Source organism: Anomaloglossus baeobatrachus, chromosome 3, assembly GCF_048569485.1.
Source record: "Anomaloglossus baeobatrachus isolate aAnoBae1 chromosome 3, aAnoBae1.hap1, whole genome shotgun sequence".
Lineage (NCBI taxonomy): Eukaryota > Metazoa > Chordata > Amphibia > Anura > Aromobatidae > Anomaloglossus > Anomaloglossus baeobatrachus.
The window spans coordinates 163,106,681-163,124,252 of NC_134355.1; the positions used below are offsets into that span (position 1 = coordinate 163,106,681).

Consider the following 17,572-nt stretch of genomic DNA (forward strand, 5'->3'; position numbering starts at 1 on the left):
GGATGATTCAAGGGCCCGCACGGAGTTAGTCAGTGAGGTTATTCCCTCCTTCAAAGAGCGAATTTCAGTCTTACAAACAGACTCTAGGCGGGCAATGTACCCCTCCATATCCAGTTTGGTTAGCATTGCATTGATTTGAAGCCTTAGGCTATGTGCGCACTGGGAAATGGAATTTTCTTGAGAAAATTCCGCATGCTCTCAAAGATTACCGCACCCGCGGTAAAAAACCGCGGCAAACCGCACCCGAAAACCGCATGTGGTTTGCCGCGGCTTCACCGCGGTATTGTTCGCGGTATTGCCGCGGTTTTGCCGCATGCGGGTTGGGATGTGCTTTATTGCATTCAATGCAATAAAGCACATTTAAAAAAAAAAAAAAAGTCATTTAATTCTGAGAAAGATAAATAGACAGAAGAATAGATAGAGGGATAGATAGAGGGATAGACAGACAGATAGAGGGATAGATAGAAGGATAGATAGATAGATAGAGGACAGATCGCTACATTTCCCACGGTCGGCAGTGAGTTCACATTACCGGCCGTGGGAAATGACCGGTAATTACCTCTGCTGTCTGCTGCATTCATTCAGCGCTCTGTCTGTGACAGTCGCGGCTGGATGTAAGCAGCGCCGGAGCTGTGGATTATGCTGGACCTGTGGATTACGCCGGAGCTTTGGTGCGGGAGGGGTTAATAAAATGGTGAACGAGGCTTGTTTGTTTTATTTAAAATAAAGGATTTTTCGGTGTCTGTGTTTTATTCACTTTACTTACGGGTTGATCATGTCAGCTGTCACATAGACGCTGCCATGATCAAGCCTGGAGTTAATGGCGGTGATCCACCACCATTAACCCCTTGTATTACCCTGCTGCCACTGCTGCACGGCAGCAGGAAGAGCCGAGGACACGCTGATGCTGCCGCATAATGCATGCGACAGTCCCGGGGCGGCTGCGGCTGATATTCTCGGCTGCGGGAGGGGGAGTGAGGCGGGGGAAATTAACCCTGCCCCTCTCCCTCCCCAGCCTGAGAATACCGGGCCGCCGCTGTGTGCTTACCTCGGCTGGACGGTAAATATACAGCGGAGCTCACGTTCTTTTTTTTCAATATTTCCGTTTTCTTTCTATGTGTGTTCTATGTGTCTGTGTTCTATGTCTGTGTGTGTGTGATCTGTGTGTGTTTACTCTCTGCACGGCTTCCTCTTCCTGTAATGACATCACTTTCCTGCAAAACCGCAGACAGGCGATGTACATTACCGGAGGTAAACCGCGAAATACCGCAGGGAATAACGCAGGAAAACGCAGTGAACCGCACAGAATTTGCTGCCTGCGTTATTCCCTGCGGGATTTCATGATTAACATTGGAGTCAATGGAGTGAAATCCCGCAGCGACGTGCGGAAAAGAATTGACATGCAATTGTTTTTGCTGCGGGATTCCCGCACCAAAACATGCAGCTGTCAAATTCTGCCTAGTGCGCACAGGATTTTTTTCGCCCATAGGTTTTGCTGGGGATTCACTGCAGAGATGTTATGAACATTTTCTGCAGCGAAACATGCAGCAAAACCGCAAAAAATCCGCGGCAAAATCCGGTAAGTGCGCACATAGCCTTAAAGCTGACATTTTTGAGCCTTGGCCTTCCCCATAGTTTTGCAGGGGAGTAGCTGTATTCTCCCCTCCATGGCAGGGGAGGGTGAGCAAGCTGTTGTTTTGTGTCACAGCCTCTCCTGAGCCAGCTGCCGAGGTATATGAGTATTGTGGGGCAGGGGACGACCGCAGGGTACCTGGTGAGCTGGAGCAGTCAGGAAGGGAGACAGGAGATCCTCTGCTTTGTGATGACTCAGGGGGAGAAGCGCGCCCTGCAACCAGCTCCCCACTGCTCACCCCTCCCCCATCATCCATCACAGGCCGGTCTCCGGTGCTTTCTTCAGGAGCCATCCGTCCAGGAACCCGCGGTGACAGGTCAGTCCGTAGCTTCTCACCCGGGTGTTGTTCAGAGCGAGCGGGGGAAGCAGGAGAGCGCTCAGGTTGTGACAGCCGGGTCGCAGCAGCACGCGTCCCGGTCGCCATTACAGGCCTGGGAGGACGCTGAGGCTCAGTCAGATATGGCACAATACCTTGCCTCCCGCGGCTGGAAGTCCCTCTGACAGGCGTCTGTGACCGGAGACCTGCTTTCCCTCTCATCTGACCCCGGTGGTCACCTGTGATTGCTAATGGATGGCAGTGTTTGCAGCCGTTAATGTGGAGCTCTTACAGTATGCGTCCTGTCGGCGCCATGTCCAGGCCAAGCCCCGAGCCTTTTATTTTCAATGCTAATTTTAATCGTCTGTACAAGGGAGCGTTACTTACAGGATAACACAATACAAAGCAACCTGAGGACGCATGCGACTCGTGCAAGTATCGGATCGCACTGTCCGGACTGGCCTTGGCTCTCCTGTCAGAGGGTCAGCATCATAGAAATGCATACTGCGGAGCCGCTTCTGGCAGAAGAGAAGCCAGCCGGTCCGGGGAGTGCGATCCGATACTTGCACGAGTCACACGCAAGTGTGACTCCATCCTTAACGTATATATACTGTATACACTACTAAGATATTTGGATTTCTGGTTAAATTTACGTAAAACGTATAAAGTTCACGTTGCAGTGATATTTTATCATGAAGTAGGGCATTTAAGTAGAAGCAGCAATGGTGATTTCCTCATCTCAATCAATTTATTGAAACAAAAGCCAACAATAGTGCTGGTTATACCCCCCAATGTTAATGTCTCAATAACTTGTCATGAGGCCTTAAACATCAATTCCAGGTTGACAATGACATCTCCAGCTGTTCACAAGTGGAGTTATTGCCTGCTGAGGATGGCATCCCACTCTTCTTGAAGGTGGCCCTCAAGTCATTGAGGTTGTGCAGTACAGAGTTATAAGCCTGTTATCCATGAAGATAACATTAGGCCTGTTTTGTTCATGTGGAGGCACAATGACTGGATTAATTATGTTATTCAAGTAGTAGGGGCTTGTCACTGTACCAATCACAAAGTGTGGGGCAGTTCCATATTGATTAGACACACCTGCCCACACTGTAACACCACCACCACCAAAGGCTCATCTGGTGACAACAGTGGCTGATGCATAGCGTTCTCCATGATATCTCCAACATCGTTGGCGGCCATCATTTCTGCTCAGCACTGAGGCCCACTGGTCCCTCATCCAGCATTGATACTTACTGGCCCATTCAAGACAATGACGCCTGTGCCTCGTGCTGTGGTCAGGTACCCTTGCAGGTCGTCAAGCATGCAGAACACACTGATGTAAATGGTTTCAAATGGTCTGACGTGACACTTGCATGCCTCTCACCTCCATTAAATGTGCCTGGAGTTGTTTGGCATTCGTCATTTGGTTCCAAAGGGTATTATTCATAATGAAGCAGTCATCAGTGTGGGATGTGGCAGAAGGACATCCACTCTATCACTCTTCCAGTCTCTCTGTATCTCTGTTGCAAGCTGCTGATGACATTCTGACACTCTAAGCTCAGAGGCCACTTCCATCTGAGAACATCCTCCTTAAAGCCTTCTAATGGCAAGGTGATGCTGATCAATTGTTAGGTGTCGTCTTGGTCTCATGATGTATAAATGTGAAAAGAATGATAAGGAAGACTCTTTAAATATCAATTCTAATTGAACCCCAAAATGTATTGTGCAATTCATGGATTAAACACCTGTTGTGAATTCTGCCATTTAGCTATTTTTTAGAGAACAAGTTATGCAAAAAGTACTGAAATATTAAACAGTTGGACATGTGCATTCAAAAGTTTAGAGAAGGTCACATTAAGTTCACATGAAATGGTTAGAGTGAATTTTAGGACTAGTCTAAAATTTCACCCAAAAGCCAAATATCCCTAACTGTTTGTGAGTAGTGTATATATTTGAATAATAGAATGCTCAGGAGTCTGTATTCTTGAGCATTTTTGGGGAAAATTTGTCAAAGCATGCAAATACAAATTTCAAGAGATCCATACATCTGTATGTATGGATCGCTTGAAATTTGTATTTGCATGTTTTGAAAAATTTTCCCCAAAAATGTGATTTGTGTCAAATAAATTTGGGCAAATTTCAATACTGGAAAGCTTGCAATTGCTCAGAAAATACATGTGGGGAGGAGAGAGAGGGAACCTCACTGACTATAAAAAGCTTACGCTTTATAGTAGAGAGAGAAAGTAGGAAAAAGAAAGGATCCCGCTGATCAAAAAGCCAACACTACAGCTAAGGCCTGCGACACACATCCGTGCTGCCGGCACGTGTTTGTCATTTTTTACACGTACCGGCGGCACGGAGACACGTTAACCAATGCTACCCTATTGTAGCAGGCACACACACGTAAAACCACACGGAACGTGTGTCCGTGTGCGTTTGTACGTGTGTGCGTTTTTCAAAGCGCTGACATGTCAGTGATTTCTCCCGCAGCACGGGTGTCACACGGCCCGCACCCGTACCACACGGGTGTAGTGTAGATGCGGTCCCGTGTGACACGCGCCGGAGAAAACACACATGTCAGTGAAAAAAAAACAAAACATTAACTCACCTTCTCCAGCCCTCCTGGCTCTGCCGCTGCTGCCTCTTGCTGCCGACCGCCGCTCATTATTCTCATTGAATATTCACTTCAATGCCTGGCAGCAGCAGCAGCGGGGAGACGGGAGGGCTGGAGACCGAGGATCAGCACCACGGACAGCAGCGCGGACAGCAGGGAGGACCAGGTGAGTATAATAATTACTGATTCTACGTGTGCTATCGCGGATAGCACACGTAGAACACACGTGTCACGCACGTACCAGAGACACGTACTTACCTGCACGCAACACGCAGGGAAAATACGTGTCTCTCGGCACGTGCGTGAATTTCACGTGAGTGTGGCAGAAGCCTAAAAGAAAGAGAGAAAGAGAGAGAGGACTACACCCTGTGACTCTGGAGATAGAAAATGACTCGGCCGTACAAACTGTGCTCTGCTGGGAACCAGGGCCGGCTCCAGGCTTTTGTCGGCCATGGGCGAAAGAGTCTCAGTGGGCCTCCTGCACAAGCAGACACACATACACAGGTATACAGACATAAATCTATATACAGTCATATACACTGACATACATAGATACACATCATACATACATACACATTAGAGATATTATTAACATAGGGAAGCTGGCAGCAGCATCACTCTCCTCCCCGCTTGTCTCTCGTCCAGCTCCTCGCGGGCATGTGGCTGTGCTGCATGATGGCCGTCACTAACAGACACGGCCACACACAGATGCTGTGTATACATCACAGGAGGGGCTGGGGGCTACCGTATATAAATGACAGGAACGTGCTTGGGGCATATACATTACTGGGGGGCATACATGTTACCGAGGTGCATACATATTACTGAGGGGCATAGATATTACTGGGGTAGCATACAACTCTGTGGGGCATACACATTACTGGGATGGGTGGCATAGAGCTCTTTGGGACCACACATACGGCTTTGGGGTGGCAGCACATACAGCTCTGGTGTGGCAGCCCATACAGCTCTGGGGTGGCAGCACATACAGCTCCGGTGTGGCAGCCCATACAGCTCTGGGGTGGCAGCGCATACGGCTCTGGGGTTGCAGCCCATACGGCTCTGGGGTGGCAGCACATACGGCTCTGGGGTGACAGCACATACGGCTGGGGGTGAGAGAACATAAGGCTCTGGGGTGGCAGCGCATACGATTCCGGGGTGACAGAACATGCGGCTCCAGGGTGACAGAACATGCGGCTCTGGGGTGGCAGCGCATACGTCTCTGGGGTGGCAGCGCATACATCTCTGGGGTGGCAGCGCATACGGCTCTAAGGTGGTAGTGAATACGGCTCTCAGGTGACAGTACATACGGCTCTGGGGTGGCAGCACATACGGATCTGTTGGCAGCGCATACGGCTCTGAGGGCAGTGCATATGGCTGTGAGGGCAGCGCATACGGCTCTGAGGACAGCACATACAGCTCTGGGGCGGCAGCGCATACAGCTTCGGGGTGGCAGTGCATACGGTTCTGGGGTGGCAGCGCATACGGCTCTGGGGGCAGCATCGTTTTTCTCTGGGGTGGCAGCACATACGGATCTGTTGGCAGCGCATACGGCTCTGAGGGCAGTGCATACAGCTGTGAGAGCAGCGCATACGGCTATGAGGACAGCACATACAGCTCTGGGGCGGCAGCGCATATAGCTTCGGGGTGGCAGTGCATACGGCTCTGGGGTGGCAGCACATATGCCTCTGGAGGTCTCATACAGCTCAAGGGGGGCACCTACTGCTTTGAGAGGCCCCATACAGATCGGGTGGGGGGTGGAACATACAGCTCCGGAGTGGTGGCCCATACAGATCGGGGGGGTGAAACATACAACTCAGATGATGGGGGCCCCATACGGATTGGGGGGGGTGGAAAATACAGCTCAGGTGGAGGGGGCTCCATACAGGTCAGATGGGGTGGAGCGGGAGGCCATAGAGTGTATACATACGCTGTGCTCAGTGTTCTGAAGACCTGGCTGGAGCTGCGCTGCGGCTCCTCTTCATCTGTGGGACTGGAGCACATGGGTGGTAGCTCTGACCACAGATGAATTTCAATACAGGAAGAGCACGGAGCATTCAGCAGTGATTGCTATGTGCCAGTGTGAATTAAAGGGCCGACAACTGCACTATTCAGGATCCAGGATAGTGCGGCTGCAAGCCCAAGCACTGCAGTCACCGGAACTCAGCCCGGGGCCCGCAATACAGAAGACGGCGAGTGGGCCCCCCTGCTGTCCAGGGGCCCCGGCATTTGCCCATGTGTGTCGGGTGCTAACGCTGGCCCTAGTGGGAACCACAGATCTGTGATGGCCTAGGCACTGACCACCACTGTAGAAAGGATTTGTTAGATCTCATAGCTGAAGGACATTATGGGGAGGCCACATTAGTTCACTATTTCATGCCTCAGGGCAAGTTTTTTCTTTTGCAAACCGCAAATGGAATCACAAAGTGTTCGAATTTGCGTGAAAATGCCAATTTCAGGAAAGCCGCGGATCGATCTTCTCATTTCTGCTCAGGGGAGCAGCAGGAATAAAACAAGAGCAAAATCTGGCCATTGACCTGGTGACAGGTCCTCATCAATAGGGTTTAGGATTGGTACAAGGATTATAGCAATGACAGGTATGTATTTGTTATTTGTTACAACTTTTATAAAAGCAATTGTATATGGGTTCTGTGTGCATATTGCTAATCCCTGCCTAACCGTCCCTGTATACACTGGCATAGATAAAGGGATCTGCAGAAAGTATTTCTAAAGATTCTTTATAATATACTAATGAGGCCAGAGACTAGTCGTGAGGGCGTTACTTCCCCCAACTAGCCGCCCTCTTAGCATGTTAGTACACTCACACGGGCGTGCTAACATGCTATCCAATGCAGCATCACCAGCAGTGACGCGTGTACCTGTGTCCGCTCTTCTGAATGCCTCGCACTTCTGGTCATGCGCAGTATGAAGCCGGGTGTACGCGTCACAGCTTCAGACAGGTCTATTGCGCATGACTGGAAGTGTGGGACATTCAGCTCAGTGTTCACCACGGATACAGGTACGCGCATCACCGCTGATAACGCTGGGCATTGTATTGCATGTTAGCACACCCCTGTGGGCGTACTAACATGCTAAGGACTAAGACGCATGAAAATCAGTGCGAGTAGAATGCACAAAACACCGCATTCCACTCGGACCAATTTTAGCCTGTGTGTCAGCACCCACGAGTGATTATTTTCTCAGCCCTAATCGGACCGAGAAGACAATCGCAGCATGCTGTGACTGTAATGTGTTCCTGGTTTCTCTTGCACCCATTCAAGTCTATGGGGCGAGAGAAAAATCGCACTGCAGTCGCGGTACACCGGTGTACCGCGAGTGCAGGACGAGAATCGCAATAGCCGGCTACGGAGGAGAGAGGGAGATAAACCCTTTCCTCCCCTTCTCAGTGTCGGCCCTCCCCCCGCAGCTGAGGTCCTCAGTCACAGTGACACTCGCACGACACTCAACTCCCGCTGTACTGCCAGCATGAGCCGAGTGTCATGCGAGGATTGCACTAGTGCCCCATGTGGCCCCGGCCTAAGAGGACAGCTAGTCGGAGGAAGTAACGCCCTCATGACTAGTCTCTGACCTCATTAGTATATTATAAAGAATCTTTAGAAATACTTTTCTATAGATCTCTTTATCTATGCTAGTGTATACAGGGACGGTTAGGCAGGTATTAGCAATATGCACCCAGGACTGCTCGTGGTTCTAGCTGCATATTGGACCTAACAGGTTCCCTCTAATTTTATTCTAATAAACTTTATTGAACTTTTTATGTCTGAATAGGGGAATTACTACTGTGATTTTGCATTTACTTGTCCAATTGTGTATCGCCACGTATTATATATACCTGTCAGATAACACGGACAGGACACTTACTAGTCACATAGGCATTAGCAACAGCTAACATTTGTATATTGACAAATTGTAAAACCGGTAAAAACCACAGATGATAAGTGATATCTAGCCACAAATCTGATATAATGGCAATGTACAATCAAAATGATCAGCACAAGCTCCTCCATCTGGAAGGACCCCCTCCAGTCCAGGATGGCTGGCAGCCCTGATGTCTGGCCTCTGGCCCATCATTGTCTCTGGCTATGATGGCAACCTACTGGCACCTAACGAAAGCTGAAGCAATAACTGAAGCGCTATCTGATCATTTCTACCTTGTACCAGCAAACTGACAGCAGTCTGCTGCAACTACATCACTGCACTAAACACTAAAGGCCCTGTCACACACAGAGATAAATCTTTGGCAGATCTGTGGTTGCAGTGAAATCATGGACATATTGTTCCATTTGTACACAGCCACAAACCTGGCACTGATTGTCCACACTTTTACTGCAACCACAGATCTGCCACAGATTTACCTCTGTGTGTGACAGGGCCTTAAGACCTTATTCTGCAGATTTATCAAAACTGTGTTTGTTGCCCATACAACCAATCATGGTGCAGCTATCATTTTACTACAACTGTAAATAAAAGCTGTGCTGTGATTGGTTACTATGATCAAAGAAATAAATAAATGAGGCCCACGTTGTCGTAATCCACAACACAATTTACAATATAGTGCTACAAATCAGGACATTTTCAGCCTTGGTTTTTTACCCGAAATACTTATTATTGTTAATATCATGTACAGTAAACACTGGTTACTATACTATTAGTATTAGTGATTTAGGTAAATTATTCATTATATTCTGGCTGCAGTTTTACCATTTCTGTACACAAGAGCCTGACATTACAATAACTGCAGAAGAATTGATTTACATTGTACTAACTAGGAAACATATTGATGTAAGATATCAATACAGATTTTATGATAATTCCAAGTTTAAATAGCAACTAAACTATTATTTCCTTTAATTATTCTCCAGGCAATGTTATTCATTTTTATAATATACTTTATTATCTTATGTCGCCTCCCTCTCTACTAAATACTGTACTGCCCATGTCATGCTCTTTTAGAAGCTCCTTTCAACTGCTGCTCAGCAAGATCACTACATTATATTTAAACAGTCTCAGTATAGCATTTCCCCTCAGTATGTACAGGAGTAGGGAGCAGGCATAGAAAGTCCTGTACACTGACTGCATGAATATAGTGTACAGATCTTGCCAAGCAGCAGTTAAAAGGAAGTTATAAAGGACACAAACTAGGCACTGAAAATGCACTGCCACAGAGTGCAGAAATATACACCTGACTGCAATAGTGCAGCCAGGCACTGATTCATATAGTTAAGACAGAAGGGAACAAAATAAGGCAACTTATACACTTGCATTTTGATGTTTTATTTATCTATTCAATTGTTAGGAACAGATAAAAGCAATTAATGTCCAAAATGGATTTGTGGCATAACTGATGGTGGTGTGAACATAGCTTTCAGTAACGTAGCCTTATGGAGGTGTAGAGAGCGGCTGTAGAAACTCCTTCTCCTCTGAAGCCGCTTGCTACAATACTGGGTGTATTAGTACAGTGAGCAGCATTACCACAATGAAGGCAAGGAGAAGAATGTGCCCAGCCACTGTGAGCGTGCACGGTAGTGAAAAGGCAGTGCAAAAGCGTACATTAGCTGGCGGTATTCATACACTGCAACTCTGGGAAACCGGCACTGTCAATCAGACATGGGGAAGGTCCCAATATGCTATTCAGGAGTTGTAACGGAGAACCAAACTCTTGGCCAAACAGGGGGCACCGTAACCTTCTCACTTGCATACCAGTTAGAAGTTATTCTCTCAGATACCAGTAACACATACAATGCTAGTATGGTTTTTATAGGGGCTAAGTCCTATGCAAAACTGTATAGCCAATTTAAAATACATTTTGGGGGTGACAGATTTCTCTAAATGTTTGGCCACACCAAGGGTGCACAGGGCACCTGTACTTGGTATGGACAGTCATTCTGTGCTGACAGACTCCCTTTAAAGCGAACCACCACGTCCTCCATAGTTAATGTGACTACACAATTCTAATGCTTAGTCACTACACCTAATGGCCTCGACTCTGTGGCTGCTACTACTGTATCTGAGATGGGTACCCATTTTCTTCATGGGGAGAGCTGTGGTAAGTTTGAACTATAGCTCCCCTGCCATTCTATTGGTGTGGGATGCCCCAGCGACAATGAGTCGAGGGCCCTGTCAATCCAAGGGCAGAGAATGGCAGGAGTGTCACAGTGCCCCCCATGATTCTGCTGTGGCCAGCCACTGTGGACATGAAGAAAGTGACTTGCAATCTTAGGCTAGTTTCAAACTTGCGTTAGACGGATTCCGTAGCATTGCGTTGTGTGACGGATGCAACGGATGCGTTGCATATAGTGGCACAACGGATGCTACGGATCGTACAAAACAAGGGAAATCTTTTTTTCTTCTTCTTTACAGTTTTACCGGCAGCAGACTATTGTGAACGATCAGCTGTTACTTGCTGGCAGCCGAGCATGTCAGCTGGCGGGCGCTCAGCTGAGCGCTGTCACTTGCCGGCGGTCGAGCATGCCGGCAGGCGGGCGCTCTGCTGAGCCCTCTCACTTGCCAGCGGCCGGGCATGCCGGCGGGCGCTCAGTTGAGCGCTGTCACTTGCCAGCGGCCGGGCATGCTGGCGGGCGCTCTGCTGAGCGCTCTCACTTGCCAGCGGCCGGGCTTGCAGGCGGGCGGGCGCTCAGCTGAGCGCTGTCACTTGCCAGCGGCCGGGCATGCTGGCAGGCGGGCGCTCAGCTGAGTGCTGTCACTTGCCAGCGGGCATGTCGGTGGGCGGGCACTCAGCTGAGCGCTGTCACTTGCCGGCGGGCGGGCGCTCAGCTAAACGTTCGGCCACCGCAAGACAAAATAAAGTTTGTGATTTAAAAAAAAAACGGAGCGTCGCCCAGCGGAAGCAACGCAGGTCCTTTTGGCACAATCCGTCATCCATACAAGTCTATGGAAAACAGCGGAATCCGTTAACGGATTCCGCTGTTTTCCAAAAGGGCGGATTGTAACGGAAGGAAAACAACGCAAGTGTGAAAGCACCCTTAGATAAGGAAGGAGCAGCAGCGGAGAGGAGGGCTTTATGTATAATGACAATACATGCAAGAGGTTGACGCTCCTCTAGATAACCTCTCTGTGGCACCAATCACAGGCTTCAGCTGTCCTGATGACATCCGGACCACACATACTGTATATCTATTGAAACCGGCGCAGACCTCCAGAGTAGTCTGCAATGGCTCCATTGAGGTCACCGACGGTGAGGCTATTCATTCATTTAATTTATTTATTTTATTTTGATACTTTTGTTAGTTATTTTAAAAACATCCTTGCCTGTAGGACCTGGAGTGAGTGGATACTGTTTAGGGACTCCCCGGATTTTCATAAATTGTTTTAAGAGTCCTGATTCTGTTTGTCAGGGCCTGGATGGGCGCTGTGAAGAATTGGTTGGAGATATCTAAGACAGAGTGAAGTACTGCTTGATTGGTAGACGTTGGAGGACCCTCTAACCTTCCCCTCCCCCCCCCACCACGTCCCTTCCCCTGTTTTCCCTCGAACGCTCTCTCTGGTACCTATTTTTCTTGATCCCCCCCCTTTTTTTTTTTCTTATGGTTTCTTACATGTCTCTTTTCTCTACATACTTAATGCTAGTGTAGCGCCCCTGAGACCCTCAGGGCACTACAGAGAACTACATCCTCTTGGAGGACAAAGCGAACCCAGGGACTAGACCACCTGGTGGGAGGGGGCAGGCCAGTCTGCGAGAGAACAGGAAGCAGTCTGTCAGAATGTAGTGAGGAGAGCAGACGTGCCTCTAGGTAGGTCTGTGTACCGGTGACTCAGGAGCTCGGAAGTCAGATTGCCAGCCAGGGCAAGCGAGTACCACTGGGCAGGAGTCGAGACTCCAGGGACGGTACGAGGGAGCCCTACTGAAATCTGGGCACGTACGGGGCACAGGGCCCTAGGTCAAGCGCAAGTTTTAGACTGTTTGGCAAATACCTGAACGGTGAGGGCTCTCCTCTCCAGGGGCCTCACTGACCTACAGATCCGGGGGCATCAGCAGTAAAGTAGAATCGGGGTTCGGACACTTACCTCCCCGCAGGGTCCGCACTGCCAGGCAAACAGACAGACCGCTGTATCACACCCGGGGCACCCCCAAAGTTCCAAGCTTCGCGGTCTCAACTACACTGAGAGTGGCGGGGAAAGAGCAACCTGAGTCACTATCTGTCACTGGCAATACAGGGACCAGAACCAGCCGTCCAGGGTCCACAGTGAGTAGAGACTGTTAAAGTTAACCTGGTGTGGTCACCATCATTATACACCATACATCTCCCAGGCACAGCCCTACCTGCGGAGGGCCTACCACCATAGCTGCCACTACCACCATCCCTGGGAGTACCCACGTTGAGCAGCGGCGGTTCTCCATTATTAACCGCAACCCGCAGGTGGCGTCACGAACATGAACTCTATTATCCCCTGTAACTACCCCCTTTTTATTAAGCGTCCCCAGGGCATGGGACCGGGCAACGGCCACACGAAGTGACATTCCCGTTTGCAGCTGCCCGGGACCGAGTACCCCTTCCCTGGGCGACACACTAGTTTCCCCTAGATTTTTAGGTTCCCAAAAGAAGACATAACATTAACATAATCTTTTAGGCTGGAATTGGAATCTGGATACTGGGGCATATAAACTACTCAGCTCTTATTTGTATACCATTAGCTTTTGGGAACCCCTTTATTGTTATTGGGCAATCTGAATGTTGCCACAAATTTATGAGTATTTTTTTTGTAGTAATTAAGGGGTTGTTTATTAACCCTTGATCTAGATGATAGGATGAGGAGTCAATTTGACCTCTGTGTAATACTTGGTCTCATTACTATACAAATGATATTGCTTCTATTTTCTGTTATTCTATTTTATACTTTCAATAAAAATACATTGAACATAAAAACATCCTTGCCTAAAAAAATGTTCTCAGCATTGGCCAACCCATATTAGGTCCAATAGGCAGTTTAAGGTGACGGTGACATACGGGTCATGAATGTGAGCAGGGTCAGCGGGGAATGCAGCAGGTCATTCTTCAGAGGTGTGGAAGCGTCGTCAGCCTAGGGAAAGCTCAGAGCATGAAAGGTTCTCATATTTCTTCTGAATGCATAGTGTAAAATGGAATAAAGTACAGTGCACACAACATTGTTGGTTATAAATGACTTCAAGACAAAATGTAGAATTGGTGGAGGAAGGGTGAATTAGATGGACCTAGGTCTTTTTTCAACCTATGTAACTATGTATGTGTAACAATACTTCATGATGATAATATCTGCTCCTAAAGTCACCCGCATGGAAGGGTGCCACGGTTGGCACTGGGGGTTGCCTACAATGCAGAATTAGGAAGGACATCTCTATAGAAAGGCTTACAGCAATGGCAGAAGATTTATGTCATCAGTTCTGAGCACATAAAACATCCCAGATGATAGCACACATTCTGGTGGCAGCCATATGCCCTCACCTCTACCAGCCTGTGTAGCCCAGTGACTGGTAATCCCAGGGATTCCTTCACCCCCTGCTGCTTCTCCCTCCTCCTCCATTGTATTTCTTCATCCCCTCCTGTGTTGTGCTTGTTAGATAGCCCAGCTCCTTAGTAACCAAGTACAACAACTACTAGTCCGGGGCAGTCAGTGCCCATGTAATGCCAGACATGCTCATCCCTGTGCCATGCACCTGGCATACATGCAGAGCTCCTGGCCTACATGTATTAGGGTTACTGGCTACATATACCCCTGCACTGCATAAATAGAAGCTGTACACTGCTACCTGATCAGCCACACAGTGCCCTGCACTACGGACATGGATGCTGGGGCACAGGAGCACAAGGCTCCCTCCTCCTGCCATGTCTGCCCGGACTCACCTCCAGCCAGGAATGAGCACAGCATCCTTCCGTCAGCTCCTCTGCCAGGCGCCTGCTCCCCGGTGTCTCCTGCAGCAGTAACTCTGTAGTAATGTGTCCTCAGTGTAGACTGAGGAGGGAGTGAGGAGGCTGAGAAGGAGGCAGAGACTGAGGAGGAGGCAGAGGCTGAGGAGGAGGCAGAGACTGAGGAGGAGGAGGAGGCTCTCTGCTGCTCTGTCACATTCAGCCGCTTCCACTAGGACAGCGAACCTGCTCCACTACAGTATTACATAACTGAGCACCGTGGACCAGTCCGTGCACTATACTAGGCAGTCTATAGAGGGTTAATACGTATATTGTGATACACCACAACACACACCACATACACTCCACATACACACACCACATACACACACACAGACCACATAACACATACTCTCCAAATACACACACACCACATACACACCATATACAGGTATTACATACACACACCACAAGACATACCACAACACAAACCACATACTCTACATACACACAACACACACACCACATAACACATACACTCCACATACACACACCACATACACACACACAGACCACATACAACATACTCTCCAAATACACACACACACCACATACACACCATATACAGGTATTACATACACACACCACAACACAAACCACATACTCTACATACACACAACACACACCACATAACACATACACTCCACATACACATAACACACCACATAACTCCACATACACTCCAAGTCCATATAACCACAATGACACACAAATATGCCACATACTCACTCCACATACACACACATAACACATACACTCCACATATACATGCCACATATACACCATATACACACACCACAACACATTCTACATAAATACACTCCACATACACACACACAGACTACATAAAACATACTCTCCAAATACACACACACCACATACACACCATATACAGGTATTACATACACACACCACAAGACATACCACAACACAAACCACATACTCTACATACACACAACACACACCACATAACACATACACTCCACATACACACACCACATACACACACACAGACCACATACAACATACTCTCCAAATACAGACACCACATACACACCATATACAGGTATTACATACACACACCACAAGACATACCACAACACAAACCACATACGCTACATACACACAACACACACCACATAACACATACACTCCACATACACACACCACATACACACACACAGACCACATACAACATACTCTCCAAATACACACACACCACATACACACCATATACAGGTATTACATACACACACCACAAGACATACCACAACACAAACCACATACTCTACATACACACAACACACACCACATAACACATACACTCCACATACACACACCACATACACACACACAGACCACATACAACATACTCTCCAAATACACACACCACATACACACCATATACAGGTATTACATACACACACCACAAGACATACCACAACACAAACCACATACGCTACATACACACAACACACACCACATAACACATACACTCCACATACACACACCACATACACACACACAGACCACATACAACATACTCTCCAAATACACACACCACATACACACCATATACAGGTATTACATACACACACCACAAGACATACCACAACACAAACCACATACTCTACATACACACAACACACACCACATAACACATACACTCCACATACACACACCACATACACACACACAGACCACATACAACATACTCTCCAAATACACACACCACATACACACCATATACAGGTATTACATACACACACCACAAGACATACCACAACACAAACCACATACTCTACATACACACAACACACACCACATAACACATACACTCCACATACACACACCACATACACACACACAGACCACATAACACATACTCTCCAAATACACACACACCACATACACACCATATACAGGTATTACATACACCACAAGACATACCACAACACAAACCACATACTCTACATACACACAACACACACCACATAACACATACACTCCACATACACATAACACACCACATAACTCCATATACACTCCAAGTCCATATAACCACAATGACACACACATATGCCACATTCTCACTCCACATACACACACATAACACATACACTCCACATAAACATGCCATATATACTCCATATACACACACCACAACACATTCTACATAAATACACTCCACATACACGCACTATGTACACCACTACACACACCACATACACATAAATTCCACATACACTTCACATACACACTCCACAACATACACACAACACAAAACACACCAAATACACACACTGCATACACCACATACACTCCACATATAAACACCACATACACACTCCACATACACAAACACTCCACATATACACACCATACTCACACACACAAAATTAGGGCAGGACACACCATTGGTGCAACCTGCGTAGCCACATACATACACCACATACACACACACACTCCACATACATATACACACACCACATACACACATCACATACAATACACATACGCTTCCCATGCACTACATACACTTCACATACACACACCACATACACTCCCCATACACACACACCACATACACACAAACTCAAGGGCGGACAAACCATTGGTGCAACCTGTGTAGCCACACAGGGGCGAAACTGGTAAGGGGGTCCCTTTTCTACCTTCAAAGCAAGAGAAATTGTGCATTATGATGAGCTATTGCGCTGCAAAGGGCCCATATATTGTTCCTGCACAGGGGCCCTCTTCTGTCCATGTCCACTCTTGCACAAAATATACATGCACACCACATACACACACACCAAATACATATACAGACCAGAAACAAACCACGTATGCACACACTACATAAACACACACCACATACATAAACACCACATACACACATATCATACACACAAAATACATATGCACACTACATATACACACCACTTACACGCACACTACATATACATACCACATACAAACACCACATACACAAACAATACAAATGTACACTACATAAACCCACATGCACCTAACCACATACACACACAAAATACAGATGCACACCACATACACACACACCACATAAA

At 47.6% G+C, this 17,572-nt stretch overlaps 1 protein-coding gene and 1 long non-coding RNA gene across 3 annotated transcripts in view; one reads left to right on the plus strand and one right to left on the minus strand.

Annotated features, from left to right (window-relative positions):
* Positions 1 to 14,529, minus strand: part of SYNE1 (spectrin repeat containing nuclear envelope protein 1) — a 672,549-nt gene extending 658,020 nt beyond the window's left edge. Inside the window, exon 1 of the mRNA XM_075339554.1 lies at positions 14,427 to 14,529. The gene's annotated coding sequence lies outside the window, so the exon portion shown is untranslated. The remainder of the gene's footprint in view (positions 1 to 14,426) is intronic.
* The window catches only part of LOC142296221 (uncharacterized), a 185,966-nt gene that overhangs the window by 137,297 nt on the left and 31,097 nt on the right, over positions 1 to 17,572 (plus strand). The window contains exon 1 of one of the 2 annotated variants that reach the window (XR_012751609.1): positions 1,857 to 1,949. The exons of the other annotated variant lie outside the window; for it this stretch is intronic. This is a non-coding gene — a long non-coding RNA (uncharacterized LOC142296221). Of the gene's footprint in view, positions 1 to 1,856; positions 1,950 to 17,572 lie in introns of those variants that run through there. 2 annotated transcript variants of the gene reach the window in all.